Here is a 6,000-nt window from a genome sequence, read left to right on the forward strand (position 1 = left end):
CTGCTGTGGAACCAGCTCCCAGTCTGGGTTCAGGAGTCAGACACTCTCTGTACTTTTAAGGCTAGACTTAAAACCTTCCTCTTTGTCAAAGCGTATAGTTAGGGCTGGCTTCAGGTAACCCTGAACAATCCCTTAGTTATGCTGCTATAGGCCTAGACTGCCTGAGAACCATCGGTGCACTGAGGTCCCCTACCCTAACCCTCCCCTCCCTTCCCTTCCCCTCTCTTCCTCTCCTCCCCCTCACATGTATATTCCACCATTGAATGTCACTAACCTTGTGCTCTCTCCCTCTCTCTCTGTTGTTTGTTTTTCTTATTGATTCTTATTTAATGAGGCATCTTGTGCTTTTATTGCAGCGGTGCAGGTCAGTCTGGTCTCACCTGTGCGTCTCACACATGGCCTCAGGCTTCCAGACGAAGCGCCCGTCTTTGTAAAAACAGACAGCGTTCGGGTCGTCAGTCAGCTCAGGATACTCTGAGAACAGCTCCTGATTGGCCGAACTGTGGACCAGCACAACATACATCACTTCCTGTTTGTACAGGACGGTCTTGAACACCCTCATGACAGGCTGATGACCGGAGCAACACTGGGGACAACAAAAGGATTTGGTGAAACTTTTCTCCAACACAGTGTGAGGTGTCATCCAGCAGGGACAATAAGGGATTTGTTGTTTCTTTTCTCTTGTAACTTGTGTGAACTGGCCCTTTAACCTGTCAGTTCACAAACACACTGTTGAACTAAATACTCTGGCACTGTGTCCCTGCTGCCTGTCACGTTAAGGTGCTGACAGACCTGCTGCCTGTAGGCCTCCAGCAGCTCCTCCACGGGGAAGGTGAAGCGGTAGGAGCCCATCCTGGAGGTCTCCTTGAAGGCTGGGGAGGTGGCAAACTTCCACAAGAAGCTCTGCTGCCTCTGGGCCTGCTCCTGTGTCCGGTCTGGGTAGGTTTTCTCCAGGAGCCTCTTCTCAGCTGATGTTATATCATAAGGACCAACAGCCAGACTCCACCACAGCAGCTTTTGAGAGTCGTTACCTGGGTCCTTGAAGCCACCGTCCTCCTGGATGCCACACAATCCAGCTTGGTCTGTGTCATGTTTCAGGTGAGACACATGGATCTCTGGTCGAGGGTACGTGGGGATGATGTTGGTTTTTTCTAGGTACTGGTTTCTCAAATGTTGAGCCCTCTGACTTAAATCATTTATCTTCAGGTGGAAACCTTCAACATAATTTTCCTTGTGTCCTCTCCTGTTTGTTCGTTCCTCCATGGTCAGATGGAAAAGGATGTAGATTAAAAGTTTGTACTGTCAGAAATATCTGCTCACTGTCCTCTGGTTCTGAGTCCACAGATGTCTGAGCTCTAACAGGTGAGTTGCAGCATTTAAATATAAACCACACCCATTTCCTTCTTTCAAGAGACACTTCATTGTTCTGAGAAACATCATTTGGCTCATCACAAGTCAAATTTTATTCACCCAGACAAATATCATGAATGACAACAGGACTGCTTTTTTTCCTATGTTGTAACTTCCTTCTTGCTCTGACGTGTTTTGCACTGGGTCTTATGAGCTGACGTCAGGAATCAGAACTGAAAGTAAATTTAGAGACATTCACTGTAAAACAGGTTTAACTGGTTCAACCTCAAATGTAACTTCTGTCGACTTAATGATGATGGATAACTAAAATCAGAAATAACAATAAAACACCTGGAGCCAGACAATAAAAACTAACACAAAAATAACAAGGAATAAAATAATAAGCTGTGATGAGCGATGGAACGAAGTCACTGGCCTGGAGTCTCCAAACTGTGGAGGTTCTGACTCTAAAAACTGGCTCATCTCTACGTTTGAGACACACCTGAAATGTTTTGATGTTTTAACTGCAGCTTCTCTGACGCACGTTGAATCTATGACAGACTCTTCACATTAGCTTTGGACACATTGTTCATATGGAAAAACTCGTCACACCAACATTACGTCAAAGTTTCCATAACCAGGAGAAACTGCATTAGAGGAATCATCATGAAAATATACTGAGAGTCTCACGTTTAAAAATAATGCAAGTTACCCCCTACACAGTGCTGCCTCATTATGGACCTAGATTATATTAGGTTATTATTATTGATGTAAAATTATAGCAGCGTTTTAATGGTGTTGGACAGCCACTTCTCCAAAAGTGTCAGGAACCAAAACAAAGAGCAGATCTGGACCTCGGCTTCACCAGGACTCCAGCTGTTCAAGAGAGAACCCAGTGGGCTGTGTCTCTAAACTTCAGCCTCTGACTGGATGAAGCCGAACAAGTTCAGACCCACCTGGAGACTTTCTATCCCGAACACAAAGAGAAGCCAGTTGGTTGTTTAGGAACAAACTGAGCCGGCGTGGCCGACAGAGTCTCTTTACTGACTCAGCATCTGGACCTTCAGAGGCTCAGCTGGATCCTACAGAGCAGCTCCAGAGTCACCCAGTGGAAAAACACCAGGACCCCAGTCAAAGTCTGTTCCTCTGTCCAACACTGTCACATTGACGACAGGTCAGAGATACAGAACAGCTTCATGCACAGGTCAGACCTTGTTCTACTCTGCTCAGGGAGGAGACCAGACTGATGGGAACAAAGACTTTTTATTGACAACTTACATCTGATTCATTAAGGCCAATGATTTGATAAAGTAGTTGATTCTAAATGTTGTCAGAGACAGTTACAGTTATATCTAACATCTGTCAGCTACACAGGCACATAACAAACCAAACAGCGTCAGGCTGAGCTGCACAGTTTTCACCAGAAGAACCAAAATCAGACTGAGGTTCTCTGTGACGTGACTGATGTTAGTGGACCTGCTCTTACTCTGTGTTTGCAGGTTTGAGATCTGATTTCTGCTGGAGAGGCAGCTCCTTCTCCAGAGGTGCAGGATAGTTGGGCCATAAACCTTTAACAATCTGTTCAGCTTCCTGAAATGTGTCAAAAGTTACACCTTTGGGGACTTTTACATTGTCTTCATCACAGAACTTGAGGTTGTTTCTCAGTCGGTCCGGACCAAACTCCAGCACCTGGAACAGAAACGGAACTAATGCAGGATCTTTGGATAAAACACGATGAGGATGCAGAGCTCGACCGTTAGCAGGGGCAGCTGCAGCTGTACTGTGATGTTCAGATACAGAAAAACACATTTGCTTATTCTAACATGTTTCTCTCGTCCCTTCGATGACTTAGCAAATACCCTCAATGTGTTTCCTTTGTCACCATCAGACTAAAAATGGGGGTGTGGAGGCTTCATCTGTCTATAAAGAGAGAAGATGGAGCAGAGATGGTACCTTTCCTTCCTCCATGTGCAGAACGACGGCCACATGATCCCAAACATAAAACTCACGGTCATACCCAAACAGCTCCTGAACCTCCATCAGGTTTTCACCAGGTCTCTGGATCAACTCATACCTGACAGAAACAAACATTTAAAGAGGTAAATGGTTAAAATACGGTTGAATTTGTTCAGTTCGTGTGTTTGTTTCATAGTAAGTCCAGCCCCAGTTGGTCAGTGTGTGGTGAAGACGAACTACCAGACTGAGGCACCAACATGGAAGAAAAAGGCTGCAAACAATAAACATGGAGGTAAACAAAATGTAAATAATGCTGAACCTGGAATAGTTAAAACCAGCTTTGGAAATGGGTCAGGAAGGAAAAGAACTGATTTGTTTCCTGGATCCAGATTGAGATTTTTTTTGTTTTTTAGAAGTGGAAAGTAAGTAAGTACATTTCTGAGGTATTTGTACATTACCCAAGTATTTCCATGTAGTACTACTTCATCTACTACGTCAGTTTATAAGGTAGTTAACATCACCTACCCAGCAGTATATAAAGTACTTCAAATTAGAAGTATATATGTTTTTCTTATTTATAAGAGGCGTCTTGTGCTTTTATTGCAGCGGTGCAGGTCAGTCTGGTCTCACCTGTGTGTCTTACACATGGCCTCAGGCCTCCAGACGAAGTGTCCGTCGTTGTAAACACAGACGGCGTTCGGGTCGTCAGTCAGCTCAGGATACTCTGAGAACAGCTCCTGATTGGCCGGACTGTGGACCAGCACAACGTACATCACTTGCTGTTTGTACAGGACGGTCTTGAACACCCTCATGACGGGTTGAGCACCGGAGCAACACTGGGGACAACAAAAGGATTTGGTGAAACTTTTCTCCAACACAGTGTGAGGGATCATCCAGCAGGGACAATAAGGGATTTGTTGTTTCTTTTCTCTTGTATCTTGTGTGAACTGGCCCTTTAACCTGTCAGTTCACAAACACACTGTTGAACTAAATACTCTGGCACTGTGTCCCTGCTGCCTGTCACAATAAAGGTGCTGACAGACCTGCTGCTTGTAGGCCTCCAGCAGCTCATTCAGGGGGAAGGTGAAGCGGTAGGAGCCCATCCTGGAGGTCTCCTTGAAGGCTGGGGAGGTGGCAAACTTCCACAAGAAGCTCTGCTGCCTCTGGGCCTGCTCCTGTGTCTGGTCTGGGTAGGTTTTCTCCAGGAGCCTCTTCTCAGCTGATGTTATATCATCAGGACCAACAGCCAGACTCCACCACAGCAGCTTTAGAGACACTTTACCTGGGTCCTTGAAGCCACCGTCCTTCCTGATGCCACGTAATCCAGCTTGGTCTGTGTCATGTTTCAGGTGAGACACATGAATCTCTGGTCGAGGGTACGTGGCGATGATGTTGGTTTTTTCTAGGTACCGGTTTCTCAAATGTTGAGCCCTCTGACTTAAATCATTTATCTTCAGGTGGAAACCTTTAAAATAAACATTCCTCATGTTCTCTCTTGTTTATTCATCCCTCCATGGTCAGATGGAAAAGGATGTAGATTAAAAGTTTGTACTGTCAGAAATATCTGCTCACTGTCCTCTGGTTCTGAGTCCACAGATGTCTGAGCTCTAACAGGTGAGTTGGAGCATTTAAATATAAACCACACCCATTTCCTTCTTTCAAGAGACACTTCATTGTTCTGAGAAACATCATTTGGCTCATCACAAGTCAAATTTTATTCACTCAGGCAAATATCATGAATGACAACAGGACTGAATGATAGTTTTTACAGTACGAAACACCCTCTGTCCTCAGACCCTTGGAAAAGGAAAAACTCTCCCAGAACAAAACATTTGGAAGAAAGACGAGAAAAGGAAATGAGGATGGATCCTCCATTTTTAATTGTCTTCTCCTTTTTTTTCCAATGTTGTAACTTCCTTCTTGCTCTGACGTGTTTTGCACTGGGTCTTATGAGCTGACGTCAGGAATCAGAACTGAAAGTAAATTTAAAGACAATCACTGTAAAACAGGTTTAACTGGTTCAACCTCAAATGTAACTTCTGTCGACTTAATGATGATGGATAACTAAAATCAGAAATAACAATAAAACACCTGGAGCCAGACAATTAAAACTAATACAAAAATAACATGGAATAAAATAATAAGCTGTGATGAGCGATGGAACGAAGTCACTGGCCTGGAGTCTCCAAACTGTGGAGGTTCTGACTCTAAAAACTGGCTCATCTCTACGTTTGAGACACACCTGAAATGTTTTGATGTTTTAACTGCAGCTTCTCTGACGCACGTTGAATCTATGACAGACTCTTCACATTAGCTTTGGACACATTGTTCATATGGAAAAACTTGTTACACCAACATTACGTCAAAGTTTCCATAACCAGGAGAAACTGCATTAGAGGAATCATCATGAAAATATACTGAGAGTCTCACGTTTAAAAATAATGCAAGTTACCCCCTACACAGTGCTGCCTCATTATGGACCTAGATTATATTAGGTTATTATTATTGATGTAAAATTATAGCAGCGTTTTAATGGTGTTGGACAGCCACTTCTCCAAAAGTGTCAGGAAAGTGTCTCTAAACTTCAGCCTCTGACTGGATGAAGCCGAACAAGTTCAGACCCACCTGGAGACTTTCTATCCCGAACACACAGAGAAGCCAGTTGGTTCTTTAGGAACAAACTGAGCCGGCGTG

This window comes from Mastacembelus armatus, chromosome 14 (assembly GCF_900324485.2).
Source record: "Mastacembelus armatus chromosome 14, fMasArm1.2, whole genome shotgun sequence".
NCBI classification, from domain to species: domain Eukaryota; kingdom Metazoa; phylum Chordata; class Actinopteri; order Synbranchiformes; family Mastacembelidae; genus Mastacembelus; species Mastacembelus armatus.